This window comes from Psammomys obesus, unplaced genomic scaffold (genome assembly GCF_907164565.1).
Source record: "Psammomys obesus unplaced genomic scaffold, mPsaObe1.curated_primary_1811, whole genome shotgun sequence".
Taxonomy (NCBI): domain Eukaryota; kingdom Metazoa; phylum Chordata; class Mammalia; order Rodentia; family Muridae; genus Psammomys; species Psammomys obesus.
Window position 1 is genome coordinate 7,258,180 of NW_026585609.1, and position 11,920 is coordinate 7,270,099.

General features: G+C 44.7%; 1 protein-coding gene across 2 annotated transcripts in view; it reads right to left on the reverse strand.

Moving 5' to 3' along the window:
* Positions 1-11,920, reverse strand: part of Etv6 (ETS variant transcription factor 6) — a 229,538-nt gene that overhangs the window by 139,878 nt on the left and 77,740 nt on the right. Inside the window, exon 1 of one of the 2 annotated variants that reach the window (XM_055610926.1) lies at positions 11,747-11,786. The exons of the other annotated variant lie outside the window; for it this stretch is intronic. The gene's annotated coding sequence lies outside the window, so the exon portion shown is untranslated. Of the gene's footprint in view, positions 1-11,746; positions 11,787-11,920 lie in introns of those variants that run through there. 2 annotated transcript variants of the gene reach the window in all.

The following is an 11,920-nucleotide window of genomic DNA, read 5'->3' on the forward strand; positions in this document are numbered from 1 at the left end:
ATGGCCGTCGGGGCTTAGACAGATATGCCCATGTACTCTGTGAATTCATATCTCCTTTGAATTCAGGCATTGCCTCCTCCTGTAGGGAGGAAGGAAGCTCACGAGATTTCCAGGGCTCCAGCAGCTCCTGAAACTTAACAAGATGCACAAGCCCCTCACAAAAGTTAAATTACCATTAGCAATTGCTGGGGGCAGGAGGAGGTAGATTTGGACTATAGCTGACTGACTACAAGTTACAGAGAGCCCAGAAAAGCAGCTTTTGTGAGTTGTCACCCATGTTGGGGTGCGCTTTTCACTGATGTAGCTACGTTCCAGTCACCCACGTTTCTATAAGTCATATCTCATCTGTAAATAACATTATTTCCTTAGTCTGCTGCTGGTACTCCAATATACAGTGACCTCTGGGATACATTTCTGACCAAAGCAACCTTGTGACTCATGATTAGGTCCATAGTTCTGCACATCAAACCATCAGCTGATGATAATGAATCTGAGGAAATGTCCTTAACTCCAAATAGCTGGTTTCCTTTTTATAAGATTTATGCTTTTATTTTAAACTGTGTGTGTGTTTCTGTATGTGTTGGGGGAGGGCATGTACATGTGAGTATCACAGGAGCCTCAGAACACTCCACTGTAAGCACTGAACTGAGAGCCTCTGAAAGACTGGCATACGCTTCTCCAGCCACACACCTTAGAACCGAGGGGCGGAAGACGTCGCTGATGGAAGACAGCGCTGACGGAAGAGCACTTAACTGGCATGTGCAAATCCCTGGGTTCATCCCCAGCACAAAACACTGATCAAACAAAACCTTCAAACTACTGGGAACCTTCAACCTGCTAGGGTTCATCACCAAGATGGAACACCTGCCATGGCATGTCCCCACGTCTTCCTAACACCTCAGGAGCCAGGTCACAGAGCCAACCTGACACAGGTTCAACCTGATGTTGAAGTATCAAAGAACCCCTGAATGACCACCCAACTGTTCTGGATAAAGCAAACATTCCTAACCCTCACGTCTGGAGCACACCAACCTACAACTGTTTTTAAGCTCTTGGAAAATAAGAGTCTGTACAAAGTAGCCCTACAGGGCTAGAGTAGTTTACTCAAGAATTTCTGGCTTATTTGCTCATTGTTAAAGTGAAAACTCTATCAAGGAAAAAGCCACTGAACACTTAAGTGTTTCCTGGAAGTTATATTTTTCAACAGCATCTAAACATCTTGGTATTATGAGCTTTTCCTCTTTTTGTTTCAAGCAACACGCCGTTTCAAACGAGGCAGGACTGTGGCAGGCATGTAGCCCAAACATCTGCATTAGACCCGGCTCTTGCAGCTAGGGAGCTGAGGTGAAATTCTCTTGGCGGCATTTTTCAGTAAGCAATCTGCACACCAACCGGGCCATAGAGCACCAGTTAAGCCTTCCCACTATTCCCAACCGTGAGCTCCAACTATTGCCAACCACAGAAGAGGACAACCTGGAACATCAATAAAAAAAACACTGAAAAGTGGGCTCTCAAAATCGCTTGGAGCTGGTGGTTGAAATGGGACCTGTAAAGGGGCTTGTATTTCCTTTGAAGCAATGGAATTCCCCTCAGGTAAGATTATATTCTTACTACCAAGCAAGCCAAATCCACACGAACAGTTACCGAGACTGCTGGGAGAAATGCCGAACAAATCCAAATGACAGATCGCTGACGAGGTTGCTTCTTTGTTCCGGGAAGAATCACTGGTTCGTGAGTGGATAAAAATGCACTTGAAAATCACTGTGATTACACACAGGCTAAGCTATCTTCTCAATGAACTTGCTCTTGTTAAAACCTATTTTCCAACCTCAATCCCATGCCTCCACAAACCCACCCACATGAAACGGTATGTTAGCAGAACTGGGGGGTGGGGAGTGAGCTTCTAGCGTTTTAAGTCTAGCAAACTTCCCTAGAAAGTTCTATCGTTCCTTGAAAGATCCCATATGGGACTGACTCGCCTAGCACCGTCCCACAGACACATACAGTAAGTCACTGGTGTAATCCAAGATTCCCTAGCTGCCATGGCAGGTAAAATTGGCTTATATAATTATCATACTCACATATTAGTTCAATGTAGCCAAAAGAGTCTTTCAATATGTAAACAATATATAGAATTCTTAATTTAAATATATTACTGTGTCTTTTTAAATACTGAGTCTTTAAAATCTGTTGTCTACTTTCCAATACAGGGAATCAGAAAGAGGACACTAAATTTTCATTAGAAACTTTTAATCTGTATTTGGATAGCATAAAGTTTACAGCCGGAGAACTTTGGGGTGCCATACTCCTGTAACCGCAGGAGGACTGTCTAGAATTCAAGGTCTGCCCATGCTACATCGTTCCAGGCCAGCCTGGACTACAGAGAGATCCTATCTTCAAAAATAAGATAAAACTTCCAGCTGAGAGGTTAAGTTTATCTATTCAAGCAGTTTCAATATTCTTGAGACAACCTCTAGTGCCTGAGTCAAATGTTCAAATTGCACTTATTTAAAATAAAATAAGACTCAGTTTACAGCTGTGTAAACCACTTCCAGTGACGCTGGCAACCATACTCTACACTGAAGGCTGTATTCAGGGGCAGCGCCCCGCCAAGGGTCGGAGAGAGAGGGCAGCAAGCCACTGTCCTGTGCCCGTTCTTTCAGCAATACTGCAGACACTGTGCATGCCTCCTCTTCCTTTCTCCAAAGCTCACTGGGGTCCTCCAAAACAGAAGCCATTCACAGAGAAGGATGAGGCAATGGGAACGCTTCTGCCTTCTACACTCAGGGATCACAAACCCCTCCTACCAGGAACCCACCTCTAAGGTACCTAGCAAGTTCCCCTGGGAGCTGAATCCCTGCTGTGTCAAGACGCCACTTCTCCACAGCACTTCAGCTCTACCCCCCAACACAAATTATCACTGGGTCCTGCAGTACCTCCTCATGTGGATTACTCTTCAAGTTGGCCACAACATTCCTATTATATCCCTAGAAATACCACAGCACAGCAAGGAGTAACGCTCCAGGTACCTTCTCAACACTGTGTTCTGCTGTCTAAAATGTGAACTATGAAGCAGGTTTAAACTTCTGAGTGACAGCCTTCACTGCTCAGGGGAAAGCTGTGGAAGAACTAGAGAAGAGGGAAGGAGAACACAAGCTCCATCTGAGAGCATGGCCCTAGGTGGAAACAGGACGAAACCTGAGCTTGTTTTAAAATGAAGGAACATTTTGAGTGACGTTGTCTAGTGAGGTCCCCTCATTTCTCAAATACTGATGAGTCCTGTTTTTGAGCATTAGGGTTTTGGTGGTGAACAGGCAATGTCCCTGCTCATGCAGAGTTTTCATCTCTTGATAATTTCTCCTCTGAGCAAGTGGGAGAGCCTGGGCCATTTGTGTGGTTTGGGGTTCCGAATGGCAGCTTATAGGTAAGGTTGGCCCACAGCTGTGGATATGGACACAGGAAAATCAAAATCCAAACTCCAGCAAACCATTAACCCGTTACTGAGGAGTTGTGAAGACGTAGATCTAGACGTAGATCTATTTGACGTGTAACAAGCATGGGCTGGGAAGTTGGGTCCAGGGCATTATAGGAACAGGAGGAGGAGCTAGAAATGGGATAGTTGGGTTGGGTCAGAGATGGGGAGAGTCCTTCCTGACTTTCACCGTAAAGCCCGTGTCCACATGGTTAAAAACATCTTTATTGAACTGGAACTTGTTTATTAACAGGGGTTCAAAACAGGGATTTCGATTCTCAGAATCTGACACTCAAGGCCACTCTCAGAAATTTTTTTGATTGATTTACCCACCAGGTCTGCAGAGAGAAAAGAAAAATAGTACCCGTTCTCTATCTTGCTAACTAATGAATGTAAAATGTTGTGATGTAGCAAGACAGATCATGTTAATTTTTCTTAAGCATTTGAAAAAAGAGGGGGCAAAGGGAGCAGCTGTTGTCTTTGAACCCAAGTGTAAAAGGAATGGAAACCATTGCATAAGAATAACACGTCATGGCTGGCATCGACTTTGTCACTGTTTTAACAGGATTTACTCAAAAACCTCGTCAGCTTGTCAGCACAGTTGTTTGAGTTTCACAATGAGCCAAGAAGCTGAGACGTGGTTCTCGTAGTTTCACTGGGAAGAATCAGTGTGGAGGAAATAACAAGTGTGTTTGTTCAGGTTATACCTTTGTTGTTTTTAGCATGGGGAGTAGAGGAAGAAGAACAGGTACAGAAGGCCAGAATTAGCGGGGTCATGTGCAAGCTGGGTGTGGCATGTGTACCTGTAATCTCAGGTCTAGGGAAGCTGAGGCAGGAAGAACATAAATTTGAGGCTAGCCTAGGCTACATAGTAAGACCCAGTTGAGAGAGGTGAGGAGAGAGAGAGGGAGAGAGAGAAAGAGAGAGGAGAAATATAAAAAATAGAAAAGAAACTGCAAGGCACACTAAAATTTTCAGGTTTGGGGCAGTGACAGGTGCTTGAGTGAAAGGTGTTTGTTGCCAAGCCTGAAGACCTGAGTTCAATCCTTGGGACCCACTTGGTGGAAGGTGAGAGCTGACTCCCGAAGGTTTTTCTCTGACCTCCACACTCACACACAGTTAGCAAGCAGTTGAGAGAGTGGCTCCTCCAGGATTTTTTTTTGTCATTTTTCCTTTAAGAAGGGTCCTCAGGTGGTGTTTAGTCACAGCCATGGATGCCGGGCAGGGAGGACAGCTAAGGCCACTAGCGACTTATTAACAAAATTTTCAGTCCGGCTGCCAACCTCAAAATCTTGCTACAAACCTACCCTGTTGCCTGACCGATCTTATTTCTCCCCTCCAGGTGGTACATTCTCCACCCTGCAGTTCTGAAGCCTGATGGGAGTCTGTTTCAAGTTCCCAGGGCAGCCTACCACCCAAGCGCGCCTGCTTCTTCCCAAAGTAGATACTTCATCATGTGTTTAAAAGACCTCCACCAAGACCACCATCCAGCAACAGGACTTTAAGAATAACGCCTCTTTGAGAACGCTGGAAAACAGTTATATATGCCAATGAAATTGCGAGCTTCTCAGCATATACAACTGTGGGCGGACTGAAAGAGCCATTGGTCAAGAAGGACCAGAACAAAACTGTCTTCCGCACACGACAAGAGAAGATGGCTGCACTCATGAACTCACAGCCGCTGTGGTTGCCGGCACAGGCCCTACGTATCAAGACAGTCAACGTCCTAGCACGGAAGACAGAGAGGGGTTCATGAGGAGCTAGGGACAGTTATTGGCTTCTGGAGGAGAGACAGTCATGGTGTTTGTTTGTTTGTTTGTTTGTTGGTCTGTTTGTTTGTTTTAAGATGTGGCCTCTGGTAGGTCACTGTGCTCCAGTGGTTGGCACAAAACTCAGCGTATATGAACAACACAAAGAGGACTCAAAGGAGGACACCAGGATGGAGGACCAAGGAGGTGGTGCCATCTGGAAGGAGCTGGGAGAGGAATGAGAGTGAATATGATAAAAATATGCACAATGAAATTCTCAAAGAATAAGAATGTTTTTTAAAGTTATAAACTTGGGGGGGGGGTTATGTGTGTGTGCACGCACGACCATGTATTTGTGTGTGCACACATAACTGCACACACAGAGGGAGACCAGAGGCTGACAATGGGTTCTCCCCTCAACTGTTCCACCACCTTTTGGGGGTGGGGAGCTTAGGAGTTCACCAGTTTGGCTGCACTACCCGGCTAGCAAGTTCCAGAGGGCCTCCTGCCTCCACCTCCCCAGGGCTGGTGAGCCTGGCTTTTGCACTGGCCTCTGGGGATCCTCATGCTTGCAGAGCAAGCATTCTACCAATCGAACACCTCCCAGCCCCACAAACAGTTATGAATAACAGTTCATTTCTGCGTGACCCGAAACAGTATCAAGTGTGGCTGGTCAGAGTTGACATTGGTGATGCCAAGCATTGCTAATGTTTAAAATCCCAGCTCAAGCATCAAAACTGATCAAAAGTCTACTTTTCTATGGAATCTTCCTCTCCCAGGCCAGCTAACAAACAGTAAGTAGCTACTACATGCGAATGTACGGACTACAGTCCCCAAGCACAGTGCCTGACAGACTGCAGATAATTCATAATTATTGGGCCAGTGAGTGAGAAAATGAGTTGAAGACCTTGATAAATGATTTTTCTTTGATTCAGTGAGTATGCACCTGGCCCCACTATTTGCTGAGATTATGACAATGAACAAGAGGAAAAAAAAAAGTCTCAATCTTATTTAAGGGGCATATGGTAAAGAATTTTTTTAAAGTAAAGAATAAAGAAACTATCATCAACTATCAGCTTTTATGTGACACGCACAAATACTTTATTTAAACTTCCCAGCATTCAGTTAAGTATTATTTGGTGAAGGAGCAAAAGGAGCCTGTCTTTTTTTGAGACAGGATTTCATGTAATCCAGGCTGGCCTCTAACTTGCTAAGAAACCCCTGTGTCACCTCTCAAGTTGTTAGGTTACAGCCATGTGCTACCAGTCTCAGATAAGCATGATATTCCATTACGGCTTTAAAGACTTGGGATCTGGCAATGTTATATAGCTTGTAATGAGCTAGCCTTGGAACCTAGAGCATACCAGCAGCAAAGCCCAGGGCCTCCAGTTACACGGAGCAACGGCTGTGCAGCAATCAGATGATGACACGGGTCCTCAGGGTGACACCTTGAGAAACTCTGGAGCAGACATTTTGGCCTTATCTCTCCCACTCCTCAAGAAGCCACTTTAGGTGCCTGATCTCATTCCTGATAAAGCCATAGGAGTTCTCCTGACACCAGCTCCTCATTCCCAGCGCTCCCAGGAAGCAAAAGAGTCAGTTAGAGATCCATGATCTGCTGTGAGGACACTGGGAGACCGGGCTGTAGCAGAGGCTGCTCCTGGATGCTGGTGGCCTAAAGACACCCACGAAAGCCAGCGGATCACCCAACAGATGGCCATGGTACATGAAGGAGTGGAAGAAGGGAGAAAGCCTGGATGTAGGGGCTGGTGTCACTGAACAGCACCGCTCTGCTACTCGAGGACAGGTGCTAAAAGTTCGCAAGACACTTTGCTCATTAGTTCTTACACAGGAGAAAAACGGCACCTTTCAAGTTTCATTGCGATTCCTTGGAAACATCCAGGCACTATAATACAGTCTTGCTCTGGTATTTACTGCATGACTTGACATAGCCATTTCTCAGATGTCTCAGTGGCTCAAGATACCACATAATTGCAGGGAGGTAGGGAGCTATGAGGTAACGAAACAGTGCTCATGTGAGACTATTATCTATCTGCTGCAGAGCTTAAGTCAGTTTCAAACCCTCGGAAAAAAACTTCTGTTTTTAAGCAGGGGTTGGGGGAGGGGGGAGAATGGCAATCAAACTGCTTAATTCCTATAGAGACCTAGCAATAAGAGAAGCAGCTGCAGCCAGGTCTGAGTGTCCGGCTGCGATGAGCTAACCATCTATCTGAACTGGACTCAAGGAAGGATAATTTCCAGTAAATTCTAGAACACCGTTACGACCCATGTTCCATATGAAGGAAAAAGCATGTTTGCCTCTTTTGATTAATATGCTAGTGACCACAGACAAGGGTCTTGAGGACATGAGGTTTTCTGATGTCTGCTACAACTATCAGTACAGCAGCCATCTGCCAGGGTTACTCACCTGAATTTATAGATCAACTCTTCAGTATCACTAAGCATGGGGTGTGCGTGTCTGTGTGTGTTTGTCTGTGTCTGTGTGTACAGTAGGAACTGCACTAATAATAAATATAATTGAGATTGCTAGATCTCTGCTAAAGCTATCTATTTCCCAGGTGATTTCACAACCATCTAGCATGGCCTAATAGATGTCAGGAGGGAAGCCTGATGCAGTTCTCCAGAAGCACCCTCCTCCCTTGCTGTGCTCTCTTCTATCCAGCTGCCTACACTTCTTTCTGCAACCTGTGAAGGTAGAGAGGCTATAATGAACAGAAACAAGATGACACACTGAGCAGCAGGTTAGGAGAAAATGAAGGGTAAATGTACAGAGCACCTTCCAGGGGTCAGGCAGTTGAGATACCCCATCTGTTTTACAAAGGGAGAAGTGAGTCAGGATGAGATTAAAGAACTGGCCTTCCGAGCTAGGGAGAGGGTTCCGCAGTGAGCGCTGACTGCACTTCCAGAAAAACCACATTGAATTCCCAACATCCACATGGCTGCTAACCACCATAATCCCAGTCCAGGGTTTCCAAAGGCACACAGACGCTACACAGACAATATATACAGGCAAAATGCCCACACACATAAAATTTTTGTAAAACTTTTTAAGTAGTTTGTCTTCCAATGTTGTACAAGTAATGCTAGAATTTTAAGCAAAGTAGGCCATATTCCAAAGCTACGGTTTTTCTGCATTTTTCTCCTCCAACTAAGAAGGCTATTTGGCCAAGTAAAAACGGTCTCATTTGCCTAGAGAAGATGGAAGAAAATGTATTAAGAAAGTGCTAGTGATTAACATGATTACAGAACTGAAACTGGGTAGTTTAGACAAAAGGAGTATATCCTGACATGTAAGGTCATATTTAAACCAAATGACAGGGCGTTTAAACAATGCGTCCCAGCATAGGTTCTCTAAGCAGAAATGTAAGAAGAGGCGTCCATCCAGTACGGCCATGAGAAAGCACCATGGTAGCTCAAGGATTAAGAAGGGACAGAAGCATATGATGGTGGGAAGAGCTGGGTGGACAAGAATGGCTGCACGTGCCCTAAGCATGTTCCAAAAGTTTGCACGTGAAGAAAAACCCCCTCCCCTGGGGCAGAGCTTATTGAAGAAAATAGTCTGTATCTTTCCCTGTTTCTGTTCCTCCTTCATCACTTTGTCTTCTCCTTTTCTCCCTTTCTTCTTTTGGATTTTTTGACACAAGGTCTTGCTACATTGCCCCAGCTGGTCTTAGACTCATCTCTGTAGCCCAGACTGGCATCTAGCTCATGATCTTCCCACCCCACCTCAATCTCCTGAATGCTGGGGTGGCAACTGTGTGCTGCCTTGCCCAGCATCCCTTTTCCTTTGACCTCTCTGCTTTCTACTCCTTGCTTCTTTTCCCATGGTAAGTTTAGGCAGGGAGAGGACTTAGAAACTGAGACCAACATACTCATTTTCCAGATTAAAAATCAAAAACAAAACAAACAAACAAAAAGAAAAGCAGAGCAACAGAAGTGTCTTGAAAAAACAGTTCTTCTTTCAAGACTCAGGTAGTTATCAGTTCTTGTTTTCAGTATTTCCCATATACTGTACTAAAAAGAGAACCAGTAGGCAAGCATGAAACCAGAAATTCTGCTTTGTAATGCCCTACTTATCTCTAGTTTCCCTCATCTCATGACTATGTGCTTTGGGTCTTCTACAAGGAGGAATTAAAGATAGGCACCGAACCACTCCCACTGTTATCTAGGTCAACATTAAGGTAGACAAATTTAAGGTGGAATGGTTTTATTTTATGAAAAGCCTCCTAAATCTAAAACGGTGGCCAACCATCTGGCTTGCCTGAACTAGGAGCATTACAAGGATGTGGGGTTGGGGGTGCTAAAACCATGAAAGTTTCGAGACACGAGAGACAAGTTGGCTACTTAATGCCTCCAGTGAAGCCATTCTCAACAGAGCTCACGGTCCCAGACAGATGAAATATTTTCAGCTGGAAGTTTCAGTTTGTGTGACACTAGTTAAATGGTAGTTACCATTATCAATATTTTTAGTAAACAGGCAAAATAAAGACTGATAACTATTTAGGGTTTAGGGCCCTTGGGAAGGAAGGTGTTCTCAAAGGAGTGTTATGTTAAATCCATACACAAAGCAGTATGACAAAGCAATGGGACTTTAAGTGTGACTAAAGCTTCCTGTTCTATGCCAGGCTGTTCTGAAATTTGCTTTTCCTTATGACCAAGCAAGGGAGAGGGTTTTTTTTTCTTTTTAAAAATAACTGTGAGAAATCCAAAATCCCCAAGGCCTAATAGTTTAATACGCTCTTGCTTTCATGTAGACTGCCACGGAGAAGTAAACAGCATTTGGTTTTCACTGTGAGCACTCTCCAGTTCTTTCCCTCTCCCTGACAGGGTCTCATATAGCCCAGCTGGACCTGAACTTGCTATGTAGCAGAAGATGACCTTGAACTTCTGATCCTCCTGCCTACACATTTAGAGTGTATGGGATGACAGGCATGTGTCACCATGTCTGGTTTTATGCAGTGCTGGGAACTGAACTAAAGGCTTTGTACATGCGAGGCAAGCCCTCCACCAGCAGAACTACACCCCAGCTCCTAGTTCTATTTTTACCATGTTTTCCTTTCTGTTAAATACTGCTTAAGGTGTTGGTAACACAATAAATATGCATATATATACATATATACATATATATGTGTGTATATATATGTATATATATCGTTGCTTCTTAAAGATCAAAACCTGCCCCTTCAGATTTATTCCTGATTGGGGTGGGGGGGGGTAATGGAGAGAAAACCCCACAGAAAAACCCTCACTTAAAATCCCTTCTCCCCAGCAGCACTTCCCTTTTACAGAGAGCAGTACTGCAGAGGGCAGCCTGTCCACCCTCCCCTCTAATAGGTCTCAAGGACACCAGGGGCCAGATCTAGAAGAGGATAAAAAGAACATGAAGCTCAGAAGGGCCTCCAGCCAGGAGATGTTCACTCACAGGCCAGAGCTGCCTTGTACACGCTTTGGGAAAAGGCACTGTCCCTCCTTCAGTGTGCCAGGAGGCATATAACTAAAGCACTGAAAAGTAATTTTCTGGGGAAAGAGCAAATGGCAGCCCACTGAGGCGCCACGGCACCACAGAAAGGCTTTCTTTCCTCACACTTCTACTGTTAGGTGTCCATGACTGTGTCCTTCAAAGCAAAGGGGGAAACCGAAAACCCCCACATTCTGCACTGAAGAGACGCCAACACCACTGCCTGCACCTGCCGAAAGGGTCCAGATGACAGGGACATAGGCTGCCAGAGAGCAACAGGCCCACCTCATCACAGTGCAGGCCCGAGCTACTGAACTTGTCTCTCCCCTGGATTGTGACCAGTGTAGCTCTCCCCAAGGGCGTCGGTGATTTGCACCTTTGTGCATACAATTGGCTCCTTTGAGTTTGGCAATGTCAGACCAGGGCCTTATTGGCCTTAGTCTGTTTAGACAGGACTTATCAGACAGGTTATTCTGCTTTCTGCCACACTGCTTTGCAGATATCCCTAAAATACCAAGGTAAAAGGGAACAAGAAATGGACAGGGATTTCTCACTGCCATTCTCAAAGGCCTACAAAGGTCTACATAGGCCACAGGCTTTGCTGAAGGTCCTCAGTTAAGCCCTTAAATGGTAGGGTATGTTTTTAAGGTCTCTAAGAAAAGAACTGACAAAAAGGAAGGTCAAAGTCAAAGGGCCCCTTTGTGGAGGTAGTAAAAATACACCTCTTGAAGCTGGTAACAACGTCAATAATATTTTTTGCTTATACAGAACCCCCCCACGCACACACACACAAATAGCACAAAGATGGTCATGGATACCTCTTGTATTTTGCACATTTAAAAAACACAAAAGAGAAAACTTCAACACCTTCACAAAACAACAAAAATATAGAAGTAGAAGCCAAGACAGCTACTATCAACCCATACACATTCAGCCTAGCCTGAGGAAGGTTATTCTTTCATTACATGAGAAACAGGTTTTTTACTCAGTCTTAAAAATTATTTTGTGGAGAAAAGAATGCATGAAACCAAGTATAGTGGCACATACCTTTAATCCCAGTACTCAGAAGGCAGAGGAGGCAGGAGCAGAAGGATCTCTGTGAATTCAAAACTAGTCTGGTTTACAAAGAGAATTCCAGGACAGCCAGACTGTCTCAACAACAACAACTGATGATGATGATGATGATGATGATGATGATGATGATGATGATGATGATGATGA